At 43.5% G+C, this 12,533-nt stretch overlaps 1 protein-coding gene across 8 annotated transcripts in view; it reads left to right on the top strand.

The window, feature by feature from the left end:
* Nucleotides 1–12,533, top strand: part of LOC101100669 (membrane-spanning 4-domains subfamily A member 4A-like) — a 207,363-nt gene that overhangs the window by 155,006 nt on the left and 39,824 nt on the right. Inside the window, exon 1 of one of the 8 annotated variants that reach the window (XM_045039365.1) lies at nt 6,945–7,076. The exons of the other annotated variants lie outside the window; for them this stretch is intronic. The gene's annotated coding sequence lies outside the window, so the exon portion shown is untranslated. Of the gene's footprint in view, nt 1–6,944; nt 7,077–12,533 lie in introns of those variants that run through there. 8 annotated transcript variants of the gene reach the window in all.

Below are 12,533 nucleotides of genomic sequence, written 5' to 3'. Positions count from 1 at the left end.
TTAGTCCAATCCTTTTATTCTCCAGATGAGGAGCCCATCACAGGTCACTGATCATGGGACTAGAATCCAAGGCTTTTGGCAGCTGGGTCCAGGTGTGCGCCAGGGCAACAGTCTGTCACTTTGTCATCGTCTTCATCCCCATGGCCAATGTCATCGTCATTGAAGAAAACCCTCGTGGTCCAGACCTTCCTCTGGGTCTGCTGACTACTAAACAAGTTGTCAAAGGAGGATGCTGGTCATTGGGCTTCTCTCACATCTCTTCTAAGTCTGAGAAGGAATTCATGGGAAAATCAGTTAAATATCCGGTCAGTTTTCTCATATATAAAGGGATAATGAAAAGGTTTTCAGAATTTTTGTGAGGATTCAGTCATATATTGTCACGTATGTAAGTCTATATACTGTGCTCAGCAGAGAGTCTTGACATATATTAGAATTCAAAAAAATCTGTATTCTTTGCCCAACATCTTCTCCCACCCCCTTTACAGAAAAGTGTATTTCAGGTCTCAATAGTTTTTCTACATTAACTCTAAATCCATCCTCCTGGGTATTGATCGAAGTATCCTTAGCCCTTTGCAGAGTTCTAGTGCTCTAGACGGCAAACGATTCATGGTGCTGAGCTTGCTTCAAGGGTGCAGACTAGTGATTTCCCAGTTTTCCACCCTCTCCACCCCAGGCTGACTGTGAAGTTAGAAAACATAGAAGTGGATCTCAGATCTCTATGACCTTGAACAGAGATGACTGGCATTTTTTTTCTCCAGAAATAGGGGACTCTGACTATCCAGGAGAGGTTCCCAGAGCACGGTTCATTATTCTCTTTGAGATCTGAGCTCCCCTTTTCTTTCTTTTTTTAATAATATATATATTTATTTATTTTTTAAATTGACATCCAAGTTAGTTAGCATGTAGTGCAATAATGATTTTAGGAGTAGATTCCAGTGATTCGTCCCCTACATGTAACATCCAGTGCTCATCCCAACAAGTGTCTTCCTTAATTCCCCTTGCCCATTTATCCCATCCCTCCACCCACAATCCCTCCAGCAACCCTCAGTTTGTTCTCTATATTTAAGAGTCTCTTCTGTTTTGTCCCCCTCCCTGTTTTTATATTATTTTTGCTTCCCTTCTCTTCTGTTCATCTGCTTTGTGTCTTAAATTTCACATATGAGTGATGTCATATGATATTTGTCTTTCTCTAATGGATTTCGCTTAGCATGATACCCTCCAGTTCCATCCATGTAGTTGCAAATGGCAAGATTTCGTTCTTTTTGATTGCCGAGTAATACTCCATTGTGTGTGTGTGTGTGTGTGTGTGTGTGTGTGTGTGTGTGTGTACCACATCTTCTTCATCCATTCATCTGTCAATGGACATTTGGGCTCTTTCCATACTTTGGCTATTGTGGATAGTGCTGCTATAAACATGGGGGTGCATGTGCCCCTTTGAAACAGCACACCTGTATCCCTTGGGTAAATGCCTAGTAGTGCAATTGCTGGGTCGTAGGGTAGCTCTATGCTTCATTTTTTGAGGAACCTCCAGACTGTTTTCCAGATGAGCTCCTCTTTTCTGTCTTTCTGCTCAGCTATCCATAATGTAGATTTTCATCATCAGGGAGCAAGTTGGGTGCTCAGGGGGAAGAAGAAAGATAACAAAGAGGAAGCCTAGCACCTAAATAAGAAATTAGTGCATTCCCAAGAATCTCTAGCAAAATTTTTCTTGAGTCTAATTGGCTAGAACCATGTCACATTGCCATTTCTATCCACAAGGAAGGCTAGAAAATACCGTTGTGTGTGTGTGTGTGTGTGTGTGTGTGTGTGTGTGTGTGTGTGTTTAGCTGTGCACTACACCATTCTTGAATAAAGTCACCATGAGTCTGTAAGAAAGATAGGGAGACCCAACAATGAAGAAGCAAATTATCTTCTTACAATTAGTGTTGAATTTGCAAGATAATTTCTATTGATGTATGTGTATTCATCTTGGTGAGCTAGATTCCTTGTAGGGGTCGCATAAGCTGATTATGAACTCATTTGAAGATATAGCTGAAAATATTTGAAAAACTATGAAACAACACATTTAAGACTTTATAAGATTTCTTTCTATTCTCTTAAACCAAATGGTAGCTGTGTAAGGATATGAAACCATTTTACTATCACTTAGCAGATATTATTAAAAGGCATTTGAAGGATGCCTGGGTGGCTCAGTCGGTTAAGCATGTGATTCTTGGTTTTGGCTCAGTTCAAGATCTCACAGTTCATGGGTTTGAGCCCCACATTGGGCTCTGTGCTGGTGGCATGGGGCCTGGTTGGGATCCACTCTCTCCCTCTCTCTCTACCCCTCCCCCGCTCAAACTGTGTCTGTCTCTCTCAAAATAAATAAATAAACTTAAAAAAATGAATTTGGAAGAATTTTATATTTCATTTTTAAACACACACACACACACACACACACACACACACACACCTACGTTATATCAAATTTTAATGGCATTTTAAAGAGAAAAATTTCTTTGTCAGTTTTTTCCTATAATTTTGACTAGCAATTAATTTTGAGTGTGAAAGGTAAATATTTCTAGGAAATAAATCAAAACTGAATATAGTGTCTCACAACAACTGATTCAACCCACTGAAGCTGATAAATTATTATAAATTTTGAATAGTAAGACTTATTCTAAACTCATTTTCCCCATCAAGAGTGCTAGTTTTCAGTCTTCAGTTTACATAACCACTATGAAACAGCCTTCTTAGCTGTTGGAAAAACCCTTACTTTCCCCACTCAGTGATTTCTTAATGAATTTCCTCTCTGGGGTATTTCCTTACAGGCACATGTATAAACACAAATCAGATTTCTTGCTTGCTTGCTTGCTTGCTTTCTCTCTTTCTCTCTCTCTTTTCCTTCTTTCCTCCCTCCCTCTCTCCTTCTTTTCTTTTCTTTTCTTTTCTTTTCTTTTCTTTTCTTTTCTTTTCTTTTCTTTTCTTTCTTTCTTTCTTTCTTTTTCTTTTCTTTCTTTCTTTCTTTCTTTCTTTCTTTCTTTCTTTCTTTCTTTCTTTCTTTCTTTCTTTTTTTCTTTCTTTCTTTCTCTGTCTGTCTCTCTGTCTGTCTCTGTCTCTCTCTCTCATGTTTGGTAGCTCTGATGATGTTTATTTTACTCTTTGACACATGTCAAATCTTACCAGATAATGGGATTAAAATCTTATGAACTTTCTGATTCAATATACATGTGATGTGAGATTCTTAATATTGAATTTTGAAAAGCTATCTTATTGATATGAAATGTCACCTTCATTTTAAGTAAGTGGGATTCAGACAAAACCCCTTCACCACTTAACTGATTATAATCATACTAATTCTTGGCATTCGATAGTCAACTAGATTTACTGCTACAGATATTTCTTATTTATTTAATCTATAATGATTTTCATTTAAAATTACACTTACTTGTGATTATTTTTATTGTAGTAAATAATATTGCCCCAATATGTACAGTGAGGACATTATTTTAATGCATTTATTTAAGTAGAAAAAGTGAGTTAGTTAAAATAGGTAAATTACTACTGGTGTATAGTCATGTTTCTTTAATTATAGAATTTGGGGATACGGCACTTTTTCTGAGGAAGAACATCCCAATTCTTCTCTAAGGAGCATCCCATGGTGTTAAGGAATTTAACAGCTCAATTCCTCAAGCATGAGTATAGTAGCAATACGAAGAAAAGAAAAATAATATAGCACTTTTTCTCTTTGGCTTTTCAAAATCTTTGTAACTTGTACTTGAAAAAGCAGGATTCAAAGAATGCAAAGAAAACAATCTTATTCTTTCCCCACAGCAGTTCTGTCCAAACATCCTCAATAGGACTGCATCTCCCCAGCTTCTTATTTAAAATCTAAGGCAAGTTGCTTTCAGGGAGTAAAGAGTTCAAGCCACTTGAGTATTTAAAATGTACTGTTTTACATAAGAATCAAATTTTATTTTTTTTAAATATGAAATTTATTGTCAGATTGGTTTCCATACAACACCCAGTGCTCATCCCAACAGGTGCCCTCCTCAATGCCCATCACCCACCCTCCCCTCTCTCCCACCCCCCATCAACCCTCAGTTTATTCTCAGTTTTTAAGAGTCTCTTATGGTTTGACTCCCTTCCTTTATTTTTTTTTTCCTTCCCCTCCCCCATGGTCTTCTGTTAAGTTTCTCAGGATCCACATAAGAGTGAAAACATATGGTATCTTTCTCTGTATGACTTATTTCACTTAGCATAACACTCTCCAGTTCCGTACACAATAAAGAAATTGTGATTTATATACACAATGGAATACTACTTGGCAATGAGAAAGAATGAAATATGGCCTTTTGTAGCAAGAATCAAAATTTCAGCTGTCATCTACTGTGAAAACACCTCTCAGTTTGGGTCTGCTTTAGACAGGACACCTCCTTCCTGGAGGAAAGAGTACTCTCTCTTTTTATCTGACACTCCTCCCCAGCTTGCTAAGGGAGATTTCTGTTCCTTGCAGACTAAGGGGCAGAAATGAGGAGAGCTGAAGGGCAGAAAACATCTTCCTCGATTGGTACCTTTCTACCTTGATGTCAGGCTGGTAGGGGTTGAGCGCACTGGGGGCCCATCACTGGGATTCCTTGGCTTGGCGCCTTTGGGATTCCAAGGCACTTATTAGCTAGGTGCTCATGATTCCCCCTACATCCCACCCCAGACTGTCCATCGAAAATCTCCAGTCTCATTCTCTTCAGGGTCTCCTTGCTTCACCTGATGTCCCTTTGCAGCAAGGTCTAAGACCACTCAGGTGGTTTCTTTCACATGGCTTACATGTGGAAGGACAGGCCATCCCAATACTATTGTTCCCGCTTAGCTGTGGCAGACAGACTCTAGGGTGCTCTATTGCTTCCTGCTTCCGGTGTTCTGGCCCTTTTGGGATTGCTTCCCCCTGAGTATAGGCGAGACCTAGGACTTGTTTTGAGTAAATAGAATACAGCACAGTGACAGAATGTGTGTGATTATGTGCATTTGATTACATGATCACATTACAGGAGGCCAGCATGTCTTCCTGACATCTCTTTCTCTTTCTTGCTGGCTTTGAGGAAGCAGGCAGCCATGTTGAGGAGCTCCACGTGGCCAGGGACTGTGGGCTGCCTTTCGGAACTTAAGAGTAGACTCTAACCAACAGCCTACAAAGACTTCCAGGCAATTACTCAGGGGGGGAAAAATGGTGGGCAGGGGGTGGGGTGGGGCTCCGTCCCTCTGTCCTACAGCTGCAAGGAATTGGATTCTGTCACCAACTGGGGAAACTTGAAAGTGAATCCTTCTCCCAGACAAGCCTCAGTTGAGACCAAAGCACTGCCAACACTTTGATTGCAGCCTTGTGAGACCCTGAAGCAAAGAACCCAGTTAAACTGTGCTGAGTCCTGACCTATAGAAATTGTGAGATGATAAAGCCATGTTGCCTCAAACCTCTAAGGCTGTGGTAATTTGTATGCAGTGATAGATAAATACACTGGCCATCAGGGTCAAAAGCCCTAGCCCTGGCCTCTTTTAGTTCCTCAGAGTGTATTAGACTCAAGTCTATCAACTTCCCCAAACTGTGAGGCTCCACATTAAGTTCCCCCCGGGGGTTCCCTTGCCACTTGTCTCTGAGCCTAGAGATGAGGGAGTTCTCCTTCCTTCTCCTACAGTGGGAAGAGGGAGGGTGGGAAACTCAGAGAACCGCCACGATTTTCTTCCGGTTAGATTGTCAGTAAAGTTTTCAAGTGACAGTCTGTTGCTAATGAAATTCTCTGAGTTTCAACTCCATATTTAAATTTCTTTTATAGGCTGGTTGAGAAAACCATTTTTGGCTATTTCTTTTGCAACTTCTGTTCCGGTGAATGGCACTTCCGTTTGTAGACAGGGAGCAATCATCAAATAAATCCCCTGGCAAATCAAGAAGGGGGTGGTGATGGTGCTGGGAGTAGTCCCCCCAAGTGCAGGAAGTAAGGGGAAGCATGGCCTGTAGAAATTTTTAAAATAATAACAAAACTGCCATCCGCCTTATAACATCCACGTGTAAGCAATTCTAAACAATACCGATAATAAAATACTCTTCGGGGGAAAAAAAATCTTTCGTTGATCTAAATTCTGAAATAAAAGCGGCCCGTTCCTGGGCAGATGCCTCCCACCTGCTCCGTCCTTGGCAGGACTCCGGGCCATCTATTGGGACCTGAGCACAATCCCCTGCTGTGCGAGTCCTGTAAACATCCGGAAGGGACAGCTTCAGCTTCTAGCCTTTCCAATACTTTCGGCTCTTCCGCGGGACCCTTTGCTGCCATCTGCTGGGAAACTGTGAAAAGCACATAAATCCGTGATGGTTGCGAAAGTGAAGAGCCTCACAGATGGGTGTGCGAGCGCGCACTCCTACGTGGTGCTGCTGTGCGGGTGCGCGCGGGCGTACCCGCAACTCAGAAAGCACATGGAACGTTCGGCTTTGTCTAACATATAAAGAATTCCATGAAAATCTTCCACCTTGCTTTTCTTTTCGTTTGGCCTAGCGGGGATGGTGCCAGGAGATCGCTTGGGTGGGCCTCCGGATAAGTGTTGAGCGGGAAGCGGGGAAGGAGGAGGCGGGACGCTTTGGAGAAAGTGAAGGAGTCAGGCTGTGGCTGGGTGGGCTTCGCTTTGTGGTCGAGGAGAGCACAGCGGGGAAGGAAGAGGAGAAGGCCCCTCACCAGTACAGAGGAAGGACGGTGCCAGGCACCGTTGTTAAGTATGGGCTCATTATTTTCTCACCCCCTTCACTCTCCCTATTGTGCAAAGAGAGGAAGACACGGGGGAGTGAAGGGACTCACCCAAGATAAGATTGTTTTATGTCTGAGGAAGTAAATGGCGAGGCTTCTGGAGGGAAGGTGCGCAGGCATCCGATCCGCGGGGTTAGACATGCGTGCCCTGCCCTCTCTGAGCCCATCCTGACCCTGAATGAGCTCTGGGAGGACACTCTTGGCAGAGGGACTCACGGTGATGCCCAGGTCAGCGGCCTGAGGTTCCAGGACAGGACATGCCCACGCGAGCAGCCTCTCTCTCTGCTGTGGCTCCCCCAGAAACGAATGCAGGTGAGCAATTTCCATTTTCTGTGAGGGCATGAGGAAGGGAGTTTCCTTTGCTTCTGCCTTTGAAAATAGAAACAAATCTTACACCAAGCCGGCTACAACTCTGTCATTAGCGCTCACCCCGGAGGTCACAGCAGAATGTCACCTACTGGTCACTGCATGCGTCTGCGACTGAACGTCTTTGCCTCCTGAGTTTGCAGAAAACATTTATCCTGTCTCAGCGGGGGGTGAAGAGGGAAAGGAAAGCATGACTGTGTCTGACTGTTGGGGAATGGAAACTTGATATGTATGTTTTCATGAGACTCGTCTTCCAAGTACTTTCAGTGTTTTGAGATGAAGCCTACTGTTTGATTAATGTAAAGTATCTTTGAGGCTGAAAGCCTTCTTTCCCATCAGTTCTGAAGAGAGCAGTCCCTCTGCCTTTGATGATTCATGTGCATGACAATGACATCTGGTCCCGCAAAGAGTACTCTCACTGTTGTTCAGGAGGGTACCCTGAAACACAGAAGAGGAAGAAAGAAGATCAAACAAGAAGCGTGTGTATTATTGAAGTGACTGGGAGGCTCAGTCAGTGAAGCGTCCGACTTCAGCTCAGGTCATGGTCTCACAGTCCGTGAGTTCGAGCCCCATGTTAGGGTCTATGTTGACAGCTCGCAGCCTGGAGCCTGCTTCAGATTCTGTGTCTCCCTCTCTCTCTGCCCCTCCCCTACTTGCACTCTGTCTCTCTTTCTTTCTCTCTGTGTCAAAAATAAATAAGCATTACAAAATTTTTAAAAAGGAAGTATATATATTATTTATGTACACCTAACACATGTACTTAATATATGTCTACACACACATACGTATGCTTCTTGTTTGACATTCTTTCTTGAATATCTTAAATTTCTTAAAATATTTATACATGCCATTCAGAGACTTTCATAAGCTGCAAAGCAGTATGAAACTGGTATGTTAAACAATAATGACATAATTCCAGTGTCCATAGGAGACTTATAGTTTCTTTTTTCTTCCTTTATTGTTCTTGTAGTGGTTCTGAAAGGATCAGGTCTGCTTCACAGAACGGTAGGATGATAAATGTTTGAGAAGAATTTTTAATGTTCATATTGTAATTAATGACATTTTTGAAATACACACAAGTTGGGGCGCCTGGGTGGCTTGGTCGGTTAAGCGTCCGACTTCGGCTCAGGTCATGCTCTCGCGGTTTGTGAGTTCGAGCCCGCGTGGGGCTCTGTGCTGACAGCTCGGAACCTGGAGCCGGCTTCAGATCCTGTGTCTCCTTCTCTCTCAACCCCTCCCCTTCTCTCACTCTGTCTCTGTCTCTCTCAAAAGTAAATAAACATTAAAAAAATTAAAAAAAAATACACACAAGTATAGGAAATGATAAAAACTGATAGCTACATATTTACCCTAGAGATTCAAGCATTTTCATTATTTATTTTCTGTATTTATTTAGATTCACCCTTTCCCTGCTCAGAAATTAGCGGTTGCACACAGCCTTAAAGCTTCTATTTTTGTCTCCTTTCCTCCTTCCCTAGAGGTGTCCATAGTGAGGAGGGAACTTCCTTGATCTCTAAGTCCACATTTCCTGTGGCAAAACTTCCCATAGAGAAATACACCTTCTTTCCATTCCTTCACCCCCAACTCTCCTTCAGAGAAGGAGTGATATGTGTAACTGCAGAGTTTGGAATCAGGGATTGGGTTCATACAGCTCAGCCCCCATGACTTCATTCGTTCATTTGTTCGCTCGTTCCTTCCTTCCTTTTCTGCTAGATGTTTCCTCTTAGAGGAGAGACCTGTACTGTCTCAGCTCTGCCAGTGATTGTTTGGTTACATCGATTAAATTCTATTTGGCCTTGAACTGAAAGAATGCTTTTCTTTCAGCTTGCCACGAATAAAGTGATTTGTTTTGTTTTGTTTTGTTTTCACCTGAATATTTGCTCTTATTTTTCAAGTGGTTTCTAACCATGGGATGAGAAGAAAGGGTTATTTTTTTAGTGGTTCCCTAATCCCCCTAAAATCTGTCTCCAGAGACTAGGAACTTTAAAATAAAAGTAAAAACTGGCATTTGGGGGAGTTTGAGGCATGTGTTGGAGCCTTGACTGGGTGGCTTCAGGTCAATAATCAGTTGAGTTCAGTCTTGGTTAGAAGTTGGCAAGATGAGAATATGTTTCTTTGACGGCTCAGGTAATGCTGGGAGATGAGATGACCAAGCCTCATTTGGACGATGGATGCTTCTGGGACAGTTGAGAGTATTAAAGGCTAATTAATAGCAGGAGATAAGGGAATGGGCCAATTTAAGAGGTGTAGCTCAGTGGAGTCTTTCAGAGAATAGGAAAGAAGGATATAGAATATTAGGGTCAAATGTGATTACTGCAGAAAAAGAGGCTGCAGAGAAAAGAAACATTTCCACTACTTTGAGGGACCATGGTATTTTAGTGTGAAGTACCATACTAAACGCCTGTGGACTTAAAAGGTAAGAAAAGGGATGCCTGGGTGGCTCAGTCAGTTAATCATCTGACTCTTGATTTTGGTTCAGGTCATGATCTCACAGTCATGAAGTTGAGCCCCAGAGCCCCATGTCCGGCCATCCTTAGCCTCCCCCCCCCAGCCTGTGGCTTCACAGGCATAGATAGAAGTTTAAGTCCAGGATTTCCATCAGAAGGATTCTTTGGCTTAATTACAATGAGGACAAGGGAAACTGCACCTACGAGCCTGGTTTTATAGGCCTAAGTGATTCCATTGCAAGAGAAAGTGGGCACAGCTACTGTGGAAAAAGACCATACCGCTACAGAGATCTCACACTCGATGCAGCATGAGGGTTCCAGGGATGCAGAAACCAGAGAGGAAAAGGACACGAAGAGGTTCTGAATAAGCTCAATGGGACAGAAGTGCCGCCGGAGTGACTTCATATCCTGGGGTGACCACAGATTTCTATGTTTTGCAGAAGTACCTGTGATGGTTAATTTTATGTGTCAGCCTGACTAGGCTAAGAGAGGCCCAGAGCGCTGGTAAAACGTTATTTCTGTGGGTGCCTACCAGAGGGTGTCTCCAGAAGAGATTAACATTGGATTTTGAATCGGGTGACTAAGTAAAGAAGATGGCCGCCACTGCTAAGTATGGACTCATTGAATATGCCGAGGGCCTGACAGAACGGAGAGGAAGGGTGGCTGTGCTCTCTCTGCTTGAGCGGAGGCATCCATTTATTTTTCTCTCAGACATTGGCACTCCTGCTTCTCAAGCCTTTCCATTGGGACTGAAGGACACAGCCAGCTTTCCTGGCGCTCCAGCCGGCGGGCAGCGGCCTGTAGGCTATAACCACGTGACCAGTTGCTGCACTACATCTTCTCTCTCTCCCCCCTCCTCCCCCTCCCCCCTCCCCCCCCCATCCCCTCTCCCTCCTATTGGGTCTGTTTCTCTAGAGAACTCATAACATAGTCCCATAATGTCTCAAAGCCTACCCTGAGAGAGAAAGCACCGTGCCCCCTCACCCCACCGCAGACCGCATTTTAAAAAAGGTGCCCAAATTCAGTTTTGTTCAGCCATCTTAAATTCTAGAAAGCCAGAATTGATTGACATCCTTGAGCATGAAAATCAAGGTTGCTTTTTCTCCATCTACATCCTTCCTTCAGATACTTCCGAGTTACCCCTTTGGTGCTAGGAAACGGTGTTGTAGGATCTAGGTTACCTATGGGGAATCTGGAAACAGAGCTTTTCATGGGATAACTCTTTGAAAGGTTCGTTTGGGGCTTGTTTTCTAAATTTTGTAAACGTGGAGCAGAGGAAAGTTGGAATGCTGCCAAAGGATCCCCAACTCTATGCAGAGTCTGAGGGAAGCTTCCCTGGGTGAGAGATCAGAAAATGCGGCCCAGATGAAAATGGGGTAACACACTGGTCTCCTCAGATCCGTTTTCCACTTTGTGCTTCTCAGCAGTCCGTGACTTGTGGTTGGAGATCCACGTGGTTTTAAGGAGCTGACTTCTCCCCTCCTTCCAGGGTGCTCTAGTCCGAGGCTGTCAGTCAGTGCCTTTGATCCCTCCCATGGCAGTGATTGGTTCAGCCTGGACATGTGACCCAGCAGGGTCCAATCAGAATGATTGTCAGTAGTGTTGTTTTAAAACTTCCGACCAGAATAGACATAAAACAAAACAAAACAACCGAAAAAACCCCACAACCCTGGTATAAAATCTAAATGTCTCCGGTGTGATCAGTCAGAAATACAAAATATCACTTTTTGCTTCCTTTGGTCATTGGTGTGCAGCACTAGAAAAACAGGCGCTGGGAGGTCCTCCTGTAGCCGAAGAAACAAAACCTTCACGAGGTTAAGAGCCACAGACTCCTCTGTAAAAGCAAAAACCCTCTTCGAATTTATTTTGTTGAGCGAAAACAGATACTAATGTAGGTCTTTCATAAAAGCCAAGTGGCGTAATGCAAACTTTTGAAACATGGGAGATACCTGTGTTCTGTTGGATCTAGAATATTTTAAACTAATTAAATATGCCTTATACATTTGTATGAAGCTTTTTTTATACAATAAACCATGTGCTTTCTTTCTATTGCTTTCTATTGCTTTTAGAAACACAAAGATTAGGGGCGCCTGGGTGGCGCAGTCGGTTAAGCGTCCGACTTCAGCCAGGTCACGATCTCGCGCTCCGTGAGTTCGAGCCCCGCATCAGGCTCTGGGCTGATGGCTCAGAGCCTGGAGCCTGTTAACGATTCTGCGTCTCCCTCTCTCTCTGCCCCTCCCCCGTTCATGCTCTGTCTCTCTCTCTCTCCAAAAATAAATAAACGTTGAAAAAAAAAATAAAAAAAAAAACAACACAAAGATAAGAGGCGCCTAGGTGGCTCGGTTGGGTAAGCCCCCAACTCTTGATTTATTTTGGCTCAGGTCACGATCTCACAGTTCAGGCATCAACTCCCCGACGCCCACCCTCTTGTCGGGTCAGGCTCTGTGCCGACAGAGCAGAGACTACTTGGGATTCTCTCTCTCCCACTTTCTGTGCCCTTCCCCCCCCCCCCCCCCCCGGTGCTCTCTCTGTCTCTCTCTCTCTCTCTCTCAAAAACAAAAACAAAAACAAAACACAAAAATGATTTGTTTACCGTGACAAAGATCACTGTCTCTCTGATTCAAATTGCAATTCAGATGGGCAAATTGTCTAAATACTGTACGCCGGGCCCTAGAAATTAAGGCTAGAAAATGAAAAGACAAGCAACCAGCTGTTCTTGAGGAAAGACGCGGGAAGAGAAGCTGGAGAGAGACGGTGGAGTTTGTCTTCTCTAGTGCAACCAAGGGGAAAGCTTGGGCTCCCCTCCCACCAGGAATTTCGGCTCACCCAACGGTGCCTAGGCTGGTAGGTTTTTCCAGGCCGTAGAAAATTGATACTAAGCTGAGGAATCCACTGAAGACTGTGACAATTCATGATTATTTATTATTTTGCACTCGATGGCGCAAAAGAAATATGT

This window comes from Felis catus, chromosome D1 (assembly GCF_018350175.1).
Source record: "Felis catus isolate Fca126 chromosome D1, F.catus_Fca126_mat1.0, whole genome shotgun sequence".
NCBI classification, from domain to species: Eukaryota; Metazoa; Chordata; class Mammalia; order Carnivora; family Felidae; genus Felis; species Felis catus.
Note: the sequence above shows the minus strand (reverse complement) of the source record. Positions and strands in the feature narration are given on the sequence as shown.